This window comes from Protopterus annectens, chromosome 2.part1 (assembly GCF_019279795.1).
Source record: "Protopterus annectens isolate FY-2018-M chromosome 2.part1, PAN1.0, whole genome shotgun sequence".
NCBI classification, from domain to species: domain Eukaryota; kingdom Metazoa; phylum Chordata; order Ceratodontiformes; family Protopteridae; genus Protopterus; species Protopterus annectens.
This window is the reverse complement of record NC_056729.1, coordinates 1,460,569,450-1,460,592,393: the sequence shown is the minus strand read 5'-3', so window position 1 is coordinate 1,460,592,393 and position 22,944 is coordinate 1,460,569,450.

Sequence of the window (22,944 nt, the reverse complement as noted above, 5' to 3'; positions counted from 1 at the left end):
GTTGTCCTGTGTTAGAAGTAAGGGACATAGAGGTAGAGGCCATGCGCGTGTCCGAGACATGCTTCTCAGTAGCGGGTACCAATGTTGCCTCGGCCAATCTGGAGCTATCAGGATTACCCTTGGCTGATCCTCTCTGATCTTCAGTAGAATTTTGAACATCAAGGGAAGAGGTGGAAATGCATATGCTGTCAGGTTTTTCCAGCTGAAGGAAAGGGAGTCCACCCTCCAAGCAAGTGGGTGGTATGCTCTTGTGCAGAATTTCTTCAATTGGTGGTTGTGTGGGGAGGCGAACAGATCTATCTCTGGTAGTCCCCATTTCTTTGTTATGGCTTTGAAGATATCTGGATGCAGCATCCATTCGTGAGCATCCGTGGTAGTTCTGCTTAAGGTGTCTGCTAGAGAATTTTCTTTTCCTGGTACAAATCTGGCCTGAAGTTGAATGTTGAGATTCAGGGCCACATTCCACAGGTCCATTGCCATCCGGCATAGCGGATATGAATGTGTACCTCCCTGTTTGTTGATGTACCACATGACTGTGGTACTGTCGGTCCTTAGCAGATGACCCCGTTAAAGGAGTGGTCTGAATGCCTGGATCGCATTTTTCACTGCCAGCATCTCCTTTAGATTTATGTGTAGATTCAGCTGGTCTTGGGTCCATAGGCCTTGAATATACTTGTCCACCATGTGTGCCCCCCCCCCATCCTAGGTCTGAGGCGTCCGTGGTGATGGTCTGGCTTGGATGAGGTTTGTGGAAAGGCAAGCCTTTGTTGCACTGACAGGCCTGAGCCCACCACAGGAATTCTTGCTTCAGGCATGGAATTATTGGAATCTGGGCTTCTAGACTGTGCTTGTGTTGAGACCATACATTCCTTAGGTACCATTGTAGCTTTCTCATATGCAGCCTGGCATGTGGAACCAATATTATGCATGATGCCATGTAGCCCAGGGCTTGCAGGACTTTCCTTGCAGTAAGCAGAGTTTGTGTTGTTAATGTCATGAAGTAGGCTGGTAGTTGCTTTTGTTTTTCTTCTGTGAGAAAAGCCATCTAAGTTGATGTATCCAGTTCTGCACCCAAGAATGTTATCCTTTGGGATGGTACTAGTCTTGACTTTTGCATGTTGACTGTGTATCCCAAAGCTTGCAACAGTTGTATGACATTTTCCAAATCTTTTGTTAATTTTGCCTTGTTGTCCGCTTGTATTAGGCAGTCATCCAGGTATGGGTAAATTTGAATTCCCTGAAGCCTGCAATGAGCAATTACTGATGCCAGGCATTTCGTGAATACTTTGGGCGCAGTAGATAAGCCAAAAGGCAATGCTGAGAATTGATAATGCTCTGATCCTGCAAGAAATCTGAGGTGTCTTCTGCAATCTGGTCGTATAGGGACGTGCAGGTATGCCTCCTTGAGATCTAGAGTCACCAGCCAAGACTCCTTGCCCAGCATGGGAAGAAGCTGCTGGAGGGTCAGCATTTTGAATTTTGGAACAATGAGGTATGTGTTCAGTGCGGACAAGTCTAGAATAGGTCTCGACTGATTTTCTTTTCTTGGTACAAGGAAAAGCCTGGAGTAAAATCCTTGGCCTTGTTCCATAGGTGGTAACTCTTCTATAGCTCTCATCCTTAGTAAGTTGTTGACTTGTCTTAGAGCGTCTGTTTTTTGGCTTGGTGGTAGGTTTGGCATTCCTCTCTTTTTTGGTAGAGTGTGGAAGTGAAACCTGTAGCCCTTGTCTATTGTTTGTAAAGTCCATTTGTCTCCTGTAATGTAATGCCAGTTGTCGGAGAATAAGGCTAGCATTCCGCCCAAGGGTGCTTCCAGTTGTTCCCTGGTAGGCGGAACTAGAGCCAAGTCATTGTGTCTGCCCTGTGGAAGTTCATAGGTTCATACTAGGCTATCTGCCCTAGGGCATTTATAAGCCTAGCCAGAGTGTGTGTGGCTTTCACCACCCCTTAGGATGAGAATACTATACCCATTAGTTTGCTGTGCCTCTGTCCAGCAGTGATACAGAGATGATTCCCTGGGTAAACCTACGATCTCCCATCCACTCAAGATTTCTCTTGAACAGAGTCAGTGAGGGGCTCTGCCTCACATGGACTGGGATTCTGTTCCATAGTGTAGGGAGTCTCAGGGTGATGAATTTTTCCCTCCAGCACGTCCTATTTATATCCGTGTTGAGGTTTAAGTCTCTTGCTCTCGTGGTTCTGGTGGATTTGGATTTTTTGAGGTGGAGCATGTCCATTAATACCGGGTTGGACATGGCCTTGTATGTCAGGCACAGATCACCTCTGAGCAGACGGTATGCGACTGAATAGAGCTGGAGTTTCTTCAGTCGGGCATCGTATGACATATGTTTGAGCCCCTTTATCCTTTTGGTGAGGAACTTTTGGGGTCTTTCCAACTGTTGCAGGTGTCGGGTAAGGTACATTCCGAATGGGCGTTGTACTCAATCATTGGTCTGATAAGTGAAGAGTACAGGGGTACAATGACCTCTCCTGATCTGGATGTGAATCCCTTCATGATCAGGTGGGCAATGTAGAAGGTCTTCCTAACCACTTTGGCAATGTGAGTGTCAAAAGAGAGGTTACTGTCAACTTGGGTCCCCAGGTCCCTGATAACTTCTTCCGTGTTTAATGGATTACCACCTATGTGGTAATTAGGGGTTACCTTGTTTTTCCCAAAGGGTATGACTATACATTTTTTGGCATTTAGCTTAAGGCCATGGTTCTGGCACCAGTTATCCATTTCTATGAGACCTTTCTGGAGGATGTCTGTGTCTGATGGAGTGTCAATTATGGTGCCCAATTTGCAGTCATCTGCAAATTTTGTCAGCCACAATCCCCCTATGTTTGCCTGCACTTCAGAAAAATAAATGCCGAACAAGAGGGGGCCCAGGACTGAGCCCTGTGGGACACCGCTCGTGACCGGCTTAGTCTGACATGGCACCAGCAGCTCTAACCCTGTGTGTTCTGTCCTTGAGCCAGTTTGCAACCCATCTTGTGACATATGGGTTTACATCTAATCTGGTGAGCTTTTCTATGATGCCCGAGTGGGGTATTGTGTCAAACGCTTTTGCTAGGTCAAGGTAGGCTGTGTGAACTGCCTTACCCTCATCAATGGCCTTAGTGACTGTTTCGAAAGTCGACCAAGTTCAAGAGGCAGGATCTGCCCTTGACAAAGCCAAATTGGGTAGGATCCAGTGTCTGTAGGTCCCCAATGTCTTTATTTATGAGTTCCATTATGATCCTCTCCATAGCTTTGCAGACAAGGCTCGTCAAGCTTATGGGGCGGTAATTTCCAGGGTCCGTAGAAGCACTGCCTTTGTGGAGTGGGACCACAGTTGCCGTACGCCATTCTTTGGGTACGTATCCTGTAGTAAGTTAAACAGCAGCCTTATGTGTGGGTTTAGTTCCTCATTGAGTTCATGTAGCACACAGCCAGGGACACCGTCCGGTCCCATTGATGCTGTGTTTTTTGCTTTAGAGAGAGCAGCTCTCACCTGGGCAATCTGAGATGTTTGGTAGGCTAGACTCTTGTGGGATAGATATTTCTCCTTTTGGGGGGGAGGGAGGGGAGAGGAGAAATTTGCACTGAACCTGTCTGCCAGTATGTTGGCAATGTCTGTGGGTTCAGTGATTTTTTTTATCATTTTGGACTAATTCTGAGCATATCTGGGAGTTTCCACCCAGGTTTCTAACATAGCTAAAGAAGGCTTTATGATTGTCTTTTGTGTCATTAGCGATTTTTCTCTCAAAGTTGGCCTTGGATGATTTTATGAGTGATCGTAGTTTTTTGCTAGTATTGATCAGAGATGCCTTCCCATTTAGGGATTTTGCTCTGTCATGTAGTAGCTTTCTCCTCTTGTTGTAGAGTTTGTTTATGGCTGGAGTCCACCAGACCGGGCGCCTACCTTTGGTGGAAAGGGTCTGGATTTTATTAGGGATTGCTTGATCCATACATTCCTGGAGGTGCTCGTAGAAGGCATTTGTAAGGGTTTCAGCAGCGTGGGTTGTGGTTTCCACTGGCTCGGGGCCTTGAAGGATACCACTCCAGTCTTAAAAGTGTGAAGTTTGCTTTTGAGAAGTTCTTCACTGTGGTCTTTTTGCTGGGGGTGGGGCGGGATGTGGATCTCCAGTGAGATTAATTTATGGTCTGATCTCACCAATGAGGGATATACTTCCGTGTGGAGCATTTTGTCCCCATGTTTGTGATGATCAGGTCTAGTATATTTTCTCTTCTTGTGGGAATGGTGACTAGTTGTTCCATAGCATTTGAGTTTATGAACTCAAGGAACCTTTGGGCTAGGGTGTTGGGGCTTGAGTAATGTTCCCAGTCTATGTTTGGGTAGTTGAAGTCACCCAATATGATGGTGTTTGGAGAGACATTCATACTCTCCAGTGTCTTCAGGAAGGCTGTGTGGGTTTCCTGGGTTTGAGAAGGTGGTCTGTAGCATGTTACAAACTGTAGGGCAGTTTTACCTATGGTTAATTGCACCTGGATGGTCTCCGATGCTTCGTGCGTTGCCACTAACCTGGAGGTGTGGGTATCCTTTATGAATATGGATACTCCCCCTCCTTTTGTGGTTCGGTCCGATTTTGGGGCCGGAACGCATGATATGAGGTATAACCTGATAGTGCTGGGGTGCTCTCAGGAGCCTTGAACCAGGTTTCAGTCACATCACAGACATCAATGTTCTCCATACTGAGGAGGGCTTCGAGTGCATCTTGAGGTTTAGACTTCTGGCATTGAGCAGTATTACCCTTAGTTTTTCTCCATTTTTGTTTTCTAGGGCGGTAGGTTTATCATTTGAGCCTTGCCTAAAAAAGGCACTATGGGGGTGGCAAGAGCCTTTGCCAATATCCGGAAGCCCAGGGGTGACAGGTGCAAGCCGTCCCTTGCGAAGCAGTGTGGCTGGTCAAGCATGTCATCCCAGGCAGACAGACATTGGATCCCCTTAGAATGACACCAGTAATTAAGCCAATTATTAAAACTGATCATTTTGTCTCTGTATTGTGGCATCATTCTTGGTGAGGGTAGGATACTGCTCAGGGTCAGGGTCATACCGGCCTGGGCTACATAATCTGAGAGCTCCTCTATGTCTCTTTTCATGTAGTCCAGGGAGGTACATCTCAGGTCGTTCACACCGGCATGGACAATGACAGAGTCATACTTGTACTTGCTGTGGAGTGACCTGAGTGCTTGTGTTGTGGCGGATTCTAGCGCCTGACAGACAGCTTACTGTGATCTTTTCCTTGTTCAGTCTGGTGAGTGGGACGTCAGTGTGTCTGACTATGAAGTCACCTATAACAAGTCTGTCTGGCATTGTGTTTGGCCTTAAGGGCTGTGACTGTTTAGCACACTGACTGAGAACTATGTGTTGCATGTCTTATGTCTTGAGGTGGCAGTTGCTTGGGTGTCTGCTTTGGAGGCCTCTGTAATTTTGGTAGATTTTTGATCAGTGCCTCAGAGTATGTCTTTGTGTGTTTATGTGTTTGTTTTGCAGTTGTGATAGTTCTATGTGAAACTGGGTTTGTGGTGTGCGTGGTTTCCTTCTCCTCCTGTCTGGTCTTGCCATTCCTGAGTTGAGAGAGCTCAGCCTCCAGTTTGGCTATATAGTTGCATCTCTCACATGTATTTGTGTTTTGTGGGAGAAGGAGTGGGTTGTCTGTGTACATGAGGCAAATGTAACATTGCCTCAAGATGCCCAGATTCACCAGCTGAACAGGAGAGGACGCTAGCAACTGACCCTTCGACATGCTAGTTGTTGTAGTTGAATCTGTGGCAGTATTTCTCTGGTTGGTAGGTTGCCACTGACGTCCCCTGTAGGCACCCCTAGATTGACCTCTGCCTCTGGGGCGTCTTTCTGCCTCTCTGGGCTCTGGAGTTGTCTGGAAAGGACCAATTCTTCGAAGGCCAATTTCGGCTAAACCTCAGAGGTTGGACCTGTAAGAAATCCTTGACGTTTGGACAGATTTTGCTTTTTCTTCCACCTTCTTTAGAACCTCCTGTGCAGGGGAGCCAAACAAACTTTGTTTCTCCATGGGAGCATCTAGAAGTTTTGACTTAACATGGTCTGGTAAGGATTGTTCTTTTAACCAGGCATGCCTTCGAATCACTGTTCCAGTCATAGCTGATCTAAATGAAGCCTCCAGTGCATCATAGCCACATTTTAAGGAATGGTTACTGACCTGCTGAGAGTTATGAACCAAATCCTGAAGGGACTTGCGATCTAAAGGTACAGGAGAAGACAGTTTTTTGTTTATCTGGTCTAACAAAAATTCCTGGTACTGAATCATGTGAAATTGACAGTTCAAGGCCCTGGCCGAAAGAGTAGCAGAAGTATAAACCTTTTACCCCATCTCTCTAATGCTCTAGATTCCCTTTCAGAGGGAAGAGGGTTTTTGGCAGAGGCAGCTGCCACACCTTTAGGGCCCTGTGAAATGGTTTCAGGGTCTGCAACAGGAGCCTTATACAAATGGTAATGTGTGTCCGAGACCCTGTAATATCTGTCTGGTTTGGCAGGGGCAGGAGGAAGAGAATCAAGGGCAGTACAGGCATCATTATATGCATCATCAACAACTGTTAGTACTGGCGGAATGGCTAAAGGCCTATGCTGTGGTAAGTGTAAAAAGGTCCTAAGCCTTTTCCTTGAATCTGAAAAATCCTGGCCCTGCCATTGGAAGTGTTCCCTCATAGCATGCAAAGTTTCCCCAAAGGAAAATTCTTCAGGAGGAGAAGCAGAAGGAATGGAGTCTTCTGCATCAGAATCCTCATAAGGAGAATATGGGCCTTCGTGAGGGTCTGAAATGTCTGAGTCATCCGAGGAGTAATCTGTAGAGACAGGTTCCGGGGGTTCAGTCCTAGGCCTTTTGTCTGGAGGGGCCTGAGAGGCCCTGTCTGGGTGAGGTTGGGATCCCCTGATCAAAGAAATGAGATCCTCAGCCAGGCTGAGCATTTGGGAACTAGAGGTAGGCCTATGTGCAGGAGTTTTAGCAGGTAAGGCCTTAGAAGATTTAGCTGCTTTAGCCCTGGAAAAAGCCTTGATAGACATAGAAGCAGGGGATATAGCAGCCCCACGTGCAGGGGTAGATATGTCTAAAGGCATAGTGTCTGACAAATCCTGGGTGCCTGCTTCTGTAGCAGTAAATTCAGTAGCAGATTCAGCCATGCTCTGTGAGGCCTCGGCTATCTGAGGCATGCTTTCGGCCGAAGGAAGAACCGGGGGATCGGTTTCGGTCCTTTTCCTTGCGCTTTTTAGCTAATTGAGTAGTCGGAGTCTCCGACGGCATTTTGTATGCAAAAGCGGGACCAAAAAACTCCTCTGCAAACTCCGACTGACGTCTAAGTGTCCGTCGGTTGAAGGAAGCACAGGCTAGACAAGCTGATACGTCGTGGTCTGGGCCTAAGCAAGGAAGGCAGTAAGAGTGGAAATCCTTATGAGGTATTTGTTTCCCACAAGTTAAACAATTATTTACTTTGACATCGGCTGAGGCAAGAAAGAGTCCCCAACGGGGTACTTAGCTTTTTAGAAGTCTTCGGTAGTAGAAATCTCTGGATCTGACCGACCGGCACTTGCGAACAGCTTCTGCTTCGGGCACCGCGGCAAGAAAGACTGAGGAAAACGGCGTCGGCTGATGCCTTTATACCCAATAAACAGCAGCTATGACGTCGGGTGAAGTGCGACATCAGATTTCTTTTCATTTATGGTGTACCCCAGTGAGGTTAGAAGTTTCTTTACAAAGGCCAGATGTTTTAGTAGCATGCCCTGGTTTTCTGACTGAACTAAACAGTCTAGGTATAAATACATTTGAATATTTCTTTGACTGCAAAATGCAAGGACTGGAGCTAGACATTGTGAATAACCTGGGCGCAGTAGATAAGTCAAAGGGAAGTGCAGAGAAAGTACAGTTTTGTACCTACCATAAATGTAGATGTTAAGAGTGCTAATACAGCTACAGTCATAACAGATGGGTTTTCCTGCCGTCAGGCGGGTCCTCGGTCGGCCGAATTCCAAAGTCTAGGTCCGGCGTCGGTAGTCGTCGCTTCTTCCCTGACGTCAGTGCGACAGGGGTAATAAAGAACCAGCCGACGCCATTTTCTTCAGTTTTTCTTGCCCCAGATGTCAGGTGCCCCCAGAAGGAAGGCAATACATAAATTTATGTAATAATGCAATACAGTATAATCAAAAAACATTAGTTGCAAGCAAATACACTATAAAAGAATACCCCAATCAGGTTGTATGAGGAAGTGTTAGCCATTAGGCCTGTTCCAGAAGGGAAGGAGGGAGGGAAACCTGGACTGCAGCTGTATTAGCACTCAACATCTACATTTATGGTAGGTACAAAACTGTACTATGTTCATTGTGCATACAGCTGCAGTCATAATAGATGGGTAGAATACCAAAGCTAAAAAAGGGGTGGTAGGCACTAGGTGGAAAGCACAGTTTTGTACCTACCATAAATGTAGATGTCCGATAGGTATGCATCTGCAGTCATAACATATGGGTTGTCCTGCCTCAGGCAGCCCTTCGGTCGGCCGGATTCCAAAGTCTGGGTCTGGCCTCGGCTGATGTCGCACTTTCCCCGACGTCAGAGCGTCTGGGGTATAAAAGCATCAGCCGATGCCATTTTCCTCAGTTTTTCTTGCCCCAGATGCCAGGTGCCCTCTAGGAAGGCTAAATTTGGATAAATGCAAATTTCCAAGCATCTGCAAATTATATACATGTATAAACAAACAAATACACCATAATAGATTCCCCCAGCTAGCTGAAAGAGGGGTAAGTACCCTAGGAATACCACAGAGGGGAAGGAGGGTGGGTAATCCTGACTGCAGATGCATTCCTATCGGACATCTACATTTATGGTAGGTACAAAACTGTACTATGTCCTTCAAGGATGCATCTGCAGTCATAACATATGGGTAGAATACCATAGCCAATCTGGGGGAGGAGGTACTAAGAGAAGGATGGTGTAGTTAAGATCCCCTGCAGCACTGCAGTTGCAAACCCTGCTCAGGATCTGGAGTATAAAGGTAGATTGTAATGCTTGGCAAATGTATGCACGGAGCTCCAAGTAGCAGCTTCTAAAATGTCCTTGGTAGCCACCCCTTGTAGGAAAGCTGTAGTGGTGGCTGTGGCCCTTGTGGAGTGAGGCCTGATATTTTCAGGAACTGTCTTTCCATGAAAAGAGTAACAAAAGCGAATGCAATTTCCTATCCATTTTGAAATTGTCTGTTTGGAAATTGCTCTTCCTTGTACCCCAGTTGCATATGCTACAAAAAGTTGGTCAGTTTTTCTGCTAGTTTTCGTTCTGTCCAAATAGTAGCACAGTTGTCTGTGTATATCCAGGGTGTGCAAAGGTTTTTCCCCTTTGTTCTGTGGGTTAGGGAAGAACGTAGGCAAGTGAATAGCTTGGTTCAAGGATACCTTAGATACCACCTTTGGCATGAAAGTAGGATTGGTTCTTAGTGACACTCTATCCTGGTGGAAAAGAAAAGGCTGCACTGCCATTAATGCTTGTAACTCAGATACTCTTCTTGCTGAAGTGATTGCCAGAAGGAATGCAGTTTTCCAAGATAAAAACTGTAGGTCTGTTGATGCTGCTGGTTCAAAAGGAGGTAGTGTCAGTTTTTCCAGCACAAAATTGAGATCCCATGCAGGTAGAGGGGGTCTTCTTGGAGGTTTAACATTTTTGATCCCTCTCAAAAATTGCCTGAGAAGAGGGTGTGAGAAGATAGGTGGATCCATATTGTATTCTGCTGAAATTGCTGAAGCATGAATCTTAATAGAAGAACAAGACAGGCCATTATGGAACAATTCTGCTAAGTATTCTAGGATGTGTGCTAGGTTTGCCACTGTGACATTGGTGCCCTTTGATGTGCTCCAAATGAGAAATCTCTTCCATTTAGCTGAGTATGTCTTCCTAGTGGAAGGTCTGCGAGCCTCCAGGATAATGTCCTTCACCCTCTGAGATAAAACAGTTTGGTTGGGGTTTAAGGAATTTTCCAGGCAGTTAGCTGCAATGTTTTCAAGTTGGGATGCAGGGTCTTGAAATTGTTCTGCGTTAGAAGAGGCCATAGGGGAAGAGGCCATGAATTTGCCTGAGACATGCTTCACAATAGTGGGTACCCTGTGTTGTCTTGGCCAGTCTGGAGCAATTAGTATCACTTTTGGCTGTTCCTCCCTGATCTTCAGTAGAACCTTGTACATCAATGGGAGAGGTGGAAAGGCATATACTATTAGGGCATTCCAGCTGAGAGAGTCCACCCTCCATGCTTGTGGGTGGTAAGTCCTTGAGCAGAATGTCTTCAGTTAGTGGTTGAGTGGGGAGGCGAACAGATCTCCGGCATTCCCCATGTCTTTGTTATGAGTTTTAAGATGTCTGGATGCAGCATCCATTCGTGTGCATCCATGGTAGTTCTGCTTAAGCTGTCTGCTAGAGTATTTTCTTTTCCTGGTACGAATTTGGCCTGCCGCTGAATATTGAGATTCAGGCATAGATTCCACAGATTCATAGCCATCCAGCATAAAGGGTAGGAATGTGTGCCTCCCTGTTTGTTTATGTACCACATGACCATGGTGTTCTGTCCTTATTAACAGATGTCCTTGTTGTAGGAAGGGTCTGAATGCCTCGAGATTTTTCCTCACTGCCAGCATTTCCTTTTGGTTTATGTGCATGCTTAGCTGCCCTTGAGGCCATAAGCCTTGGATACATTTGTCCTCCATGTGTGCTCCCCATCCTCGGTCTGAGGCGTCCGTGGTGATGGTCTGCCCTGTTTTTGGTTTGTTGAAAGGCAACCCCCTGTTGGACTGGCAGGCCTGAGCCCACCACAGGAATTCCTTTTGAAGGCATGGAATGATTGGTATCATGGTTTCTAGACTGTGACTGTGTTGAGACCATACACTCCTTAGGTACCACTGTAATTTCCTCATATGCAGCCTGGCATGTGGGATTAAAATTATGCAGGATGCCATGTAACCCAGGGCCTGCAGGACTTTCCTTGCAGTAAGCTGAGAGTCTTGTCAGAATCATGAAGTAATCTGGAAGTTGTTTTTGTTTTTCTTCTGTGAGAAAAGCCATCTGGGTGATTGTGTCCAGATCTGCACCCAGAAAGGTTATCCTTTGGGACGGTACTAGTCTTGACTTTTGGATGTTGACTGTGTATCCCAAGGTCTGTAGCAGGTGTATGGCATAGGCCAAGTCCTTTAACATTTTTTTCTTGTTGTCCGCTTGTATTAGGCAGTCGTCCAGGTATGGGTAAATTTAAATTCCCTGAAGTCTGCAATGTGCAATTACTGATGCCAGGCATTTTGTGAATACTCTGGGCGCAGTAGATAAGCCAAAGGGCAATGCTGAGAATTGATAATGCTCTGATCCTGCAAGAAATCTGAGGTGTCTTCTGCAATCTGGTCGGATAGGGACGTGCAGGTATGCCTCCTTGAGATCCAGAGTCACCAGCCAAGACTCCTTGCCCAACATGGGAAGAAGTTGCTGTAGGGTCAGCATTTTGAATTTTGGCACAATGAGATAAGTGTTCAGTGCGGACAGGTCGAGAATAGGTCTCCATTGGTTTTCTTTTCTTGGTACAAGGAATAGTCTGGAGTAAAATCCTTGGCCTTGTTCTGTACATGGTACCCTTTCTATAGCTTTCATCTGAAGTAAATTGCTGATTTGTCTTAAAGCCTCTGCCTTCTGGTTTGGTGGAAGGTTTGGCATTCCGCTTCTTTTTGGCAAAGTGTGGAAGTGGAACCTGTATCCTTTGTCTATTATTTGCAATGTCCATGTATCCTTTGTAATGCAATGCCAGTTTTTTGAGAATAAAGCCAGCTTTCTGCCCAAGGGTGCTTCCAGTTGATCCCTGGTAGGCGGAATCAGAGTCAAGTCATTGGGTCTGTCCTGTAGTAGTGGTTGTAGTTGCAGCTGTTGCACTACTCCTCTGGTTGGCAGGCTGCAACTGACGACCTCTGTAGGGGCCCTTCGATTGACCTCTGCCTCTAGGGCTCCTGTTCCTGCCTCTCTGTGCTCTAGACGAGTCTGGAAAGGACCAATTCTTTGTAGGCCAGTTTCTGCTGAACCTTGGTGGTTGAACTTGCAGGAAATCTTTAACTGTTTGCACAGATTTTGCTTTTTCTTCAACCTTTTTTAGAATCTCCTGTGCAGGGGAGCCAAATAAATTTTGTTTCTCCATTGGAGCATCGAGGAGTTTAGCTTTGACATGGTCTGGCAAAAATTGCTCCTTCAGCCAAGCATGCCTACGAATAACTGCCCCAGTCATAGCTGATCTAAATGAAGCCTCCAGTGCATCATAGCCACATTTTAAGAAATGATTACTAACTGTTGTGAGTTATGTACCAAATCCTGAAAGGATTTACGGTCTAAAGGTTCAGGAGAAGAAAGTTTCTTATTCAGTTGATCTAACAAAAATTCTTGGTACTGTATCATATGGAATTGACAGTTTAATGCCCTGGCAGAAAGAGTAGCAGATGTATAAACCTTTTTTCCTCATCTCTCAAAAGCTCTAGACTCTTTCAGAGGGTAGGGGATTTTTGGCAGTAGCGGCTACAACCCCTTTAGGGCCCTGAGAAATAGTTTCTGGGTCTGCAGCATGGGCTTTATACAGATGGAAATGAGAATCCGGGACCCTGTAATATCTGTCAGGTTTGGCAGGGGCCGGAGGAAGAGAATCAGGGGCTGTACTGACATCATTGTACACATCAATTACATTTAGAACAGGAGGTATAGCTAAGGGCCTATGCTGAGGCAAATGCAAAAAGGTCCTTAATCTTTTTCTAGAATCAGAGAAATCCTGACCTTGCCATTGAAAGTGCTCTCTCATGGAGTGTAAAGTCTCCCCAAAGGAAAATTCTTCAGGAGGGGAGGCCGAAGGGATAGATTCCTCTGCATCTGAATCCTCATAAGGCGAGTAAGCCCCTTCCTGGTGGTCTGACAAATCAGATCCATCCGAGGAGTAATCTGAAGAGTGAGGTTCAGAGGGGTCAGTCCTGGGCCTTTTGTCTGGAGGAGGTTGAGAGGCCCTGTCTGGGTGAGGTTGTGAACCCCTAATTAAGGAGATAAGGTCCTCAGCAAGGCCAAGGATCTGTGAACTAGAGGAAGGCCTCTGGGATGTAGATTTGGCAGGCAAAGCTTTTGAAAGTTTGGCAGCTTTAGCCCTGGAGAAGGCCTTAATAGACATAGAAGCTGGGGGCCTAGCTGCCCCACGTGCAGGGGTAGAAATGTCCAAAGGTATGGTGTCGGACAATTCCTGAACACTAGCTTCGGTAGGGAGTTCTGAAGCCGACTCAGCTGGGGCCTCTCTGGCCTCGGTGGTCGGAAGTATGGTTTCGGTAGTAGGAATCGCCGTGGACTCTGGCCAAAACAGACACTCACGGTAGGCCTAGCCGTGGTTTCAGCCGAAACCGCGGGCCGCGAGTGTCGGTCTTTTTCCTTGCGTTTTTTGACAATACGCGAAGTTGGAGTCTCAGACGGCATTTTATAAGCAAAAGCGGCTCTAAAAAATTCCTCTGCAAACTCCGACCGACGTCTAAGAGTTCGTCGGTTGAAGGAGGCACAGGCTAAACAAGCTGATACGTCGTGGTCTGGGTCTAAGCAAGGAAGGCAGTAAGAATGGAAATCCTTATGAGGTATCTGTTTCCCACAAGTTAAACAATTATTTACTTTGACATCGGCTGAGGCAAGAAAGAGTCCCCAACGGGGTACTTGGCTTTTTTCAAAGTCTTCGGTAGCTGAAATCTCTGGATCTGACAGACCGGCACTTGCGAACAAGCTTCTGCTTCGGGCACCGTGCGGCAAGAAAGACTGAGGAAAATGGCGTCGGCTGATGCTTTCATACCCCAGACGCTGTGATGTTGGGGAAAGTGCGACATCAGCCGAGGCCAGACCCAGACTTTGGAATCCGGCCGACCGAAGGGCTGCCTGAGGCAGGACAACCCATATGTTATGACTGCAGATGCATCCTTGAAGGACATCTAGGAGGAGTCAGGATGCCCTGCAAAACTGCAGTGGCAAAACCTGCTCTAGATTTGGAGTATAAAGGCAGGTGATAGTGCTTGGAGAAAGTATGCACGGAACTCCAAGTGGCAGCTTCCAAAATATGTTTGGTAGGAACCCCCCTGAGGAAAGCTGCAGAGGTAGCTGTGGACCTTGTGGAGTGAGACCAGATGCCTGCAGGTACAGTTTTACCATGAAGAGAGTAACAAAAGCGTATGCAGTGGGCTATCCATTTTGAGATTATCTGTTTGGAAATAGGCTTCCCTTGAGCCCCTGTAGCATAGGACACAGAGTTGCTCTGATTTTCTGAAAGGCTATGTTCTGTCCAAATAATAACGTGAATGTCCAAGGAATGTAGTAGTCTCTCCCCTTTGTTTTGAGGATTGGGGTAAAAAAGGTAGGCAAGTGGAGAGCCTGATTCAGGGCTACCCTGGATACTACCTTTGGCATAAAGGAAGGATTGGTTCGTAAGGAGACTCTGTCCTGATGGAAAATGATGAACGGCTGCACAGCCATGAGGGCTTGCAGTTCCGAAACCCTGCGAGCTGAGGTGATAGCCAGCGGGAAGGCCGTTTTCCAGGACAAATATTGCAGTTCTGTTGAGGCAGCTGGCTCAAAGGAGGCAAAGTCAGTTTCTCTAGAATGAAATTGAGATCCCAAGCAGGTACTGGTTGTTTCCTTGGGGGTTTTATATTCTTAGACCCTCTGAGGAACTGCCTTAAGAGGGGGTGAGAGAATAAAGGAGGATCAGTGTTGTATTCTGCAGAAATGGCTGAGGCATGGACTTTGATGGAAGTGAATGAAAGTCCACTGCTTAGAATCTCAGCTAGGTACTGTAATATTTGAGGTAAATTCAGTATTCCAGGGTTCTGGCCCTTTTTCTCATTCCAAGCACAAAACCGTTTCCATTTGGCGGAGTAAGCTTTTCTAGTAGGTGGTCTTCTGGCCTCCAAAATAACATCCTGTACCTCTCTTTGGAGAGTAGGGTCTGTTGTGCTTTTAACGAATCTTCCATGCGGCTAGATTGAGTGTTTTCAGCTGACTGTGAAGGGTTTTGAAGTTGTGCTGAGTCAGTAGAAGAGGCATCAGAGGCAGGATCCATGGTGGGGAATGAGTTAGGCTCCTCAGGAGTGGGTACCAGTGTTGTCTTGGCCAGTCTGGAGCGATGAGAATCATCTTTGGTCCGTCTGCTCTGGTTTTTAATAGAACTTTGGGCAGCAGAGGAAGAGGTGGAAAGGCATGTACTGCCATTGTTGTCCAACTGAAAGAGAGTGCGTCTACTTTCCAGGCCTGTGGATGAAAGGTCCTTGAGCAGAATTTTGTCAATTGGTGATTTTTGTGGGAGGCAAAGAGATCTATGTCTGGCCTTCCCCAAGCTTGAATTATCTGAAAAAACTTGAGGATGCAACTTCCATTCGTGTGGATCTGTCATATTTCTGCTTAGGTTGTCTGCCAGCGTGTTTTCCTTGCCTGGCAGGAACTGTGCTTGAAGCTCGATTTGCAATTCCAGAGCCCTGTTCCAAAGAGACATGGCTAGCCTGCATAGTGGGTATGAGTGGGCTCCTCCCTGTTTGTTTATGTACCACATTACTGTGGTGTACTGTCCTCATCAATAGCTGGCCTGGATGCAGCAGGTCTCTGAAAGCTATAACAGCATTTATTACTGCTAGCATTTCCTTTTGATTGATGTGTAGGTACTTTTCCTTTTGGGACCATTTGCCCTGAATGCACCAATTTGTCATGTGCGCCCCCTAGGCGTAATCCGAGGCGTCTGTTGTGATGGTTTGACTTGCTTGAGGCTTGCAGAATGGGAGACCTGTGTGTTTGGCATGCTTGAGCCCACCACAGAAATTCCTTCTGAAGACATGGAATTAGTGCTATTATTGTTTCCAAGCTGTGGCTGCGCTGAGACCATAGGTTTTTCAGGTACCATTGAAGTTTCCTCATATGCAGCTTTGCACATGGGATTAGTAGGATGCAAGATGCCATGAATCCCAGAGCCTGCAGGATTTTCCTTGCAGTCAGCCTGGTGAAAGTTGCCAGTTTTCTGTAGTATTGAGTTAGATACCCTTGTTTCTCTGGCGTGAGGTAGGCCATCTGGGTGTTTGTATCCAAGTTGGCACTCAGGAAAATTATTGTTTGAGAGGGAATTAGTCTTTATTTCTTTTTGTTGACTGTGTATCCCAGGGAATTCAACAACCTTATTACAAAAGCCAGATTTTTCTGAAGTATGTGCTTGCTGTCCGCTTGGATCAGGCAGTCGTCCAAATATGGGTATATTTGTATCCCTTGCAGTCTGCAGTAGGCAATGACTGATGCCAGGCATTTCGTAAACACTCTGGGCGCAGTCGATAAGCCAAAGGGTAATGCAGAGAATTGATAATGTGTTGAACCTGCAAGAAATCTGAGGTATCTTCTGCAATTTTGTCTGACTGGGACATGCAGGTATGCCTCCTTGAGGTCCAATGTTACCAGCCAAGACTTCTTGCCCAGCATGGGAAGCTGCTGCTGTAATGTGAGCATCTTGAATTTTGGCACGAGTAAAAATGTGTTTAGGATGGATAGGTCCAAAACAGGTCTCCAATCTTTGCCCTTCCTTGATACCAGGAATAGTCTGGAATAAAAACCTTGACCCTGTTCTTGTGCAGGTACCTCTTGAATAGCTTTCATGTCCATGAGATCTGAAATTTGTTTTTGTGCCTCTGCCCTTTGATTGTGTGGCAGGTTTGGCATGCCTCTCATTTTTGGAAGGGTGTGAAAGTGGAATCTGTAGCCTCCGTCTATAATGTCCAGGATCCATTTGTCTTGTGACAATATGCCAATTTTTCGAAAATGCCAGTTTTCTGCCTAAAGGTGCTGCCATTTGAGCCTTGCTTGGCATGCAAAGGGGAAAGTCATTGGTTCTGCTTTCTGAATGGCTGTGAACTGTCCTCACTACCTCTTTGGGTAGGTGCTTGCCATTGTCTGCCTCTAAACGATCCTTGAAATTGCCCTCTACCCCTCGGGCGCCTGTATCTACCTCTGAGGTCTGTCCGTGGCTGGAAAGGACCAATTTTTTGAAGGCCAATTTCTACTGAAACGTGGAGGTTGTACCTGTAGGAAATCTTTCACTGTTTGCATCGATTTTGCCCTTTCCTCCATTTTCTTTAATACCTCCTCAGCTTTAACACCAAACAATACATCTTTTCGCAGAGGTGCATCCAGTAACTTTGCTTTGACATGATCTAGTAAGGTTTGCTCTTTGAGCCAAGCATGTCTACACGTATGACTGATCCTGTAACAGCAGCTCTACATGAGGCCTCTAAAGCATCAAAACCACATTGCAAGGTATGTTTACTTACTTGTTCTGCACTATGTATCAAATCCTGCAACTCCTTTAAATCTGGTTGTTCAGGTTGTGACATTTTGCTTCTCAACTGTGATAACAGAAACTGTTGGTACTTTAACATATGGAACTGGCAGTTTAACGCCCTCATGGATAAGGTGGCAGAGATGTATACCTTTTCCCTCCACCTTTCTAAATCTCTGGAATCCCTCTCTGAAGGTAAAGGATTTTTAGCAGTGGAGGCCTTAATTCCCTTGGGGTCCTGTGAGATAATTTCTGTGTCAGCCGCATGGCTTTTGTATAGGAATTGGTGCGAGTCAGGAACCCGGTAATACTGGTCAGGCTTGACTGGGGCTGGAGGTAGAGAGTCTGGGTTAAGGCAGGACTCCGAATACACATCAAGGATATCTAAGACAGGGGGTATTAGCCAGAGGCCTCTGCTGAGGGAGCAAGAGAAAATCCCTAAGCCTTTTCTTGGAGTAAGTACTCTTGACCTTCCCAGTGGAAGTGTTCCCTCAAGGTATGCAAGGTTTCCCCATAAGAGTAATCCTCAGAGGGGGGGGGGGGGAGACAGAGGGAATGGACTCCTCTGCATCAGAATCTTCAAAAGGGGAGTATGAATGTTCCTGGTCATCAGAATGTTCCGAAATAATGGAAGCCTGGCCTGAGGGGGATTCTTCCTCCACTCTGGGCCTTTTTTTCGGGTGGGGGGGGGTTTGAGCACCCCTGATAAGAGAAATTAAGTCTTCAGCCATTTTGAGCATCTGCTTTTTAGGCATGGGGCCTTGAGAAGGGCCCTGTGGGGTTTGTTTTTTTAGAATGCATGACTGTCTTAGACTTAGTGAAAGCCTTGATGGAAAAAGAAGAGGAAGGCCTGAAGACACCTGGAGAGGAGGCAGACCTGTCTAAACTCAGGGTTTCACCGCCAAGAGTTGCTTCAGTATCTGTAGTCGGGGTGTGGGCCGAAGAGCCTGCGACCTTGGGTACAGAAGACACCGCCAATGAAGTGTAGTCGGTAGTCAAGGGCTGCGTAGGCGCCTCGCTGAGAACCGGACCACCTGCAATCAGCTTTGGCGTGGTGTCGGTAGAGGCCGCGGACCTTGTGTCAATCCTTATCTTTGCGTCTTAGTCAAAACTGGAGTCGGGAGTATCCGACGACATTATGTAGTTAAAATTTTTGCCAAAAAAGTGCTGGGCGAACTCCGCCCCACGCTTAATGGTGCGTTTGTTGAATGTAGCACAAAAACGGCAGGCAGAGACGTTGTGGTCTGGGCCTAAGCAAGGAATGCAGAGGGAATGAAAATCCTTATGCGGTATTTGCTTCCCACATGAAATACAATTATTGACTTTGTCTGACATCGGTCTAAGGCAAGAAAAGTTTCCCCAACGGGGTACTCAGCTTTCAAGAAGACTTCGGTTGCAGATATTCGTAATCTCAGGAGCTGGCCGACCGGCACTTGCGAACTGCTTCTGCTTCGGGCACCGCGTGGCAAGAAAGACTGGAGAAAATGGCATTGGCTGGTTCTTTTATACCCGTCGCACTGACGTCAGGGAAGAAGCAACGACAACCGACGCCGGACCTAGACTTTCGAATTCGGCCGACCGAGGACCCGCCTGACTGCAGGAAAACCCATCTGTTATGACTGCAGCTGTATGCACGATGAACATCTGATATAGTGCATGCAGCCTGCTCTGAAGTGTAGGTATTTCCTGCAAGATTCCCTTATTGGAATGTGCAGACAAGCATCAAGTCTAAGGTTGCCAACCAGGCATCTTTGCCTAACATAGGAAGCAGCTGTTAGCATTTTGAGATTATCAAAAAGGTGTTTAGAATAGAGAGGTCCAGGACAGGTGCCAGGTGCTGTCCTTTCTGGGTATCAGGAAAAGTAGAGTACAGACCTTGTCCCCCTTACTCTGCTGGAACAGGCTGAAAAGCCATGACACTTAGAAGAGAGAACCGGCTGCTGAGCCTCTGGCCACTGATTCGGGGGTAGGGTCTGGCTAACCGTTTGGGGTTGGTAAGGTGTGGAAGTGGAATCTGTACCCTTGGAAAAGTATATTTAAAACCAATTTGTTCTGGGTAATGATTTCCCAGTTTTTGGCATGCAGGGCGATCTTTTCCCCCTAAGGGAGGAGGCGATTGAGTTTAAGGTAGTCATTCTGACATTTTTGCATTGGGGGGGGGGTCTTACTACTTCCAGCTTTGGAACTGGGAGTCCCCCACTGCTTAGGCCTGTGTGTACCTTGAGACTGTAGCCTAAGTGATCTGTTCCTGGGTTTGGGCTGAGAAGGACTGGAACGGAACAATTCTTAGAAGGCCAATGCCTACTACATCTGGGAGGCTGTACTTGCAGGAACTAACAGTTTGCATAGATTTAGCTTTTTCCTCCATCTAAGGATTTCTGCTTTGTTGCCAAACAGGCGGTCTTGGTTTAAGGGAGCATCCAGTAATTTAGCTTTAACATGATCTGGCAAATTTTGCTCCTTAAGCCAAGCATGCCTTATAAGTACAGACCCAGTGACAGCAACCCTACAAGATGCTTCTATAGTCAAAACCACATTGCAAAGTATGTTTACCAACTTTTTCAGCAGAATGCATTAAATCTTGTAATTCTTTATGTTCAGCACAGTCAGGAATCAACATTTTCTGTTAAAGTCCCATAATATGTTGTTACTTTAACATATGAAACTGGCAGTTTAAGGCCATAAAAGCCAAAGTAGAAGTGTATACCTTTTTACCCCATCTGTCCAAGGCCCTGGAATCTCTATCAGAGGGGGTAGGGTTTTTAACAATAGTTGCCTTAATGGCTTTTGGTCCTTGGGAAATGGTCTCTGGAGCCGTGGTATGATTTTTGAAGAGAAACTTGTGCGATTCCGATACTCTAATACTCAGGTTTTCTGGGAGCTAGAGGTAGAGAGTCTAGTGCCAGGCTAGATTCCAGGAAGGCATCTACACATGCATCAATATAAACTTTACCTTCGACAAGCAAATACACCACAAAGGTTGTAGAAGATAGAAAAGGAAAGAAACTGAAGAATGACAGGCAGGTAAACCTGGACTACAACAGTGAATACACACAAACATCTACATTTATGGTAAGTGTACACAACTGTACTATGTTCTCCGTGTTTCACTGTTGCAGTCATTACATTTGGGTATAATCCCAAAGCTATGGTTGGGAGGCTGGAGCTAAACAGCATTAGGTACGGCTATAAGGCCCTGCAGCACTGCAGTGGCAAAGCCTGCCCTGGACTTAGAGTAGACAGGCAAATGGTAATGCTTTGTAAAGGTGTGAACAGAACTCCAAGTAGCAGCCACTAGAATATCTTTGGTTGGTAGTCCTCTGAGAAAGGCTGCTGAGGTAGCTGCAGCTCTGGTGGAATGAGACCTAATGCCTTGGGCACAGGTTTACCATGGTGTAAGCAGCAGAAACGGATGCAATGGCTTATCCACTTTGAAATTGTCTGCTTTGAGATGGCCTTTCCTTCTGATCCTGCAGCATATGACACTAGTAATTGCTCAGTTTTTCTTAGAGCTTTTGTCCTGCTCAAGTAGAATCTTGGCTTTCTGTGTACGTCCAAGGAATGCAGAATTCTCTCCCCTTTGTTCTGTGGATTTGGATAAAAAAGTGGCAGATGAATTGTTTGGTTAAGAGCCACATGCCCTGCATGTGTGCTCCCCAACCGAGGTCTGAGGCATCTGTCGTGATGGTTTGGCTTGGTTGGCTGTTGCAGAAGGGTAATCCTGGGTTTGATTGACAGGCCTGAGCCCACCACAGGAACTCTTGTTTCAGGCATGGGATTATTGGAATTTTGGTTTCTAGGCTGTGCTTGTGCTGGGACCACAAATTCCTTAGGTACCACTGTAGCTTTCTCATATGCAGCCTGGCATGAGGGACCAGGATTATGCAGGATGCCATGAAGCCTAGAGCTTGGAGTACTTTTCTTGCAGTTAGGTGGTTCTGCTTTGTTAATGCCAAGAAGTAGAGAGGTAGTTTTCTTTTCTGCAGTTAGGAATGCCATTTGTTTTGATGTGTCCAGCTCTGCACCCAGAAAGGTTATTCTTTGGGATGGAATCAGCCTTGACTTTTTTATATTGACTGTATATCCCAAGGCTTGCAGCAGGTAAATGACTCTAAGTCTTCTGCTAGTTTGTTTTTGTTGTCCGCTTGTATCAGGCAGTCGTCCAGGTAGGGATAAATTTGGATTCCCTGAAGCCTGCAATGAGCAATTACTGATGCCAGGCATTTCGTGAACACTCTGGGCGCAGTAGATAAGCCAAAGGGCAATGCTGAAAATTGATAATGCTCTGATCCTGCAAGAAATCTGAGGTATCTTCTGCAAAATGGTCTTATGGGGACGTGCAGGTATGCCTCCTTGAGATCTAGAGTTACCAGCCAAGACTCCTTGCCCAGCATGTGAAGAAGCTGCTGTAGGGTCAACATTTTGAATTTTGGAACAATAAGGAATGTTTAAAGCGGACAGGTCTAGAATGGGTCTCCATTTGTTTTCTTTTCTTGGTACCAAGAAGAGTCTGGAGTAAAATCCCTTTCCTTGCTCCATAGGTGGTACCCTTTCCACAGCTCTCATTCTTAATAGCTGAGATATTTGTTTTAGAGCTTCTGTCCTTTGAGAAGGTGGTAGGTTTGGCATTCCTCTCTTCCCTGGTAGAGTATGGAAATGGAACCTGTAACCTTGGTCTATAGTTTGCAAAATCCATTTTTCCCTTGTTATGCAGTGCCAGTTTGAGAATAATGTTAGTTTTCCGCCTAAGGGTGCTTCCAGTTGTTCCCTGGTACGCGATGCCACTGTCAAGTCACTGTGATTGAGTTGTTGTAGTGGTGGTGGCTGCGTCTGTGCCTCGCTGGTTGTTACCTTGCCATTGGCGTCCCCTGTAGGCACCCCTGGATTGGTTTCTGCCTCTCGAACGCCTATTCCTGCCTCTCTGGGCCTTAGAGGAGTCTGGAAAGGACCAATTTTGGAGGGCCAGTTCCTGCTAAACCTTGGGGTTGAACCTGTAGAAAATCTTTCACCGTTTGTACAGATTTTGCCTTCTCTTCCATCTTTTTTAGCACCTGTTGAGCAGGGGAACCAGATAAATTGACCTTGTCCATGGGTGCATCCAAAAGCTTTGATTTGACAGTCTGGTAATGCCTGTTCTTTCAACCATGCATGTCTCCTGATAACTGTGCCAGTCCTGGCTGATCTAAAGGAAGCCTCCAGTGCATCATAGCCGCATTTTAAAGAATGGTTACTAACCTGCTGTATGTTATGTACCATTTCCTGAACATATTTCTTATCTAAAGATTCTTCAGAGGAAAGCTTTTTAGTTAACTGGTCAAGCATAAACTCTTGATATTGAATCATATGAAATTGGCAGTTCAAAGCCCTAGCTGACAAGGTAGCAGAAGTGTAAACTTTTTTACCCCATCTCTCCAATGACCTGGATTCCCTTTCAGAGGGGAGGGGGTTTTTAGTAGAAGTAGCAGCTACAGCTTTAGGGCCCTGAGCGATGGTCTCTGGATCTGCCAAGGGAGCCTTGTATAAATGATGGTGAGTGTCCGGGACCCTGTAGAACCTATCGGGCTTAGCAGGAGCCGGAGGTAAAGAATCAGGAG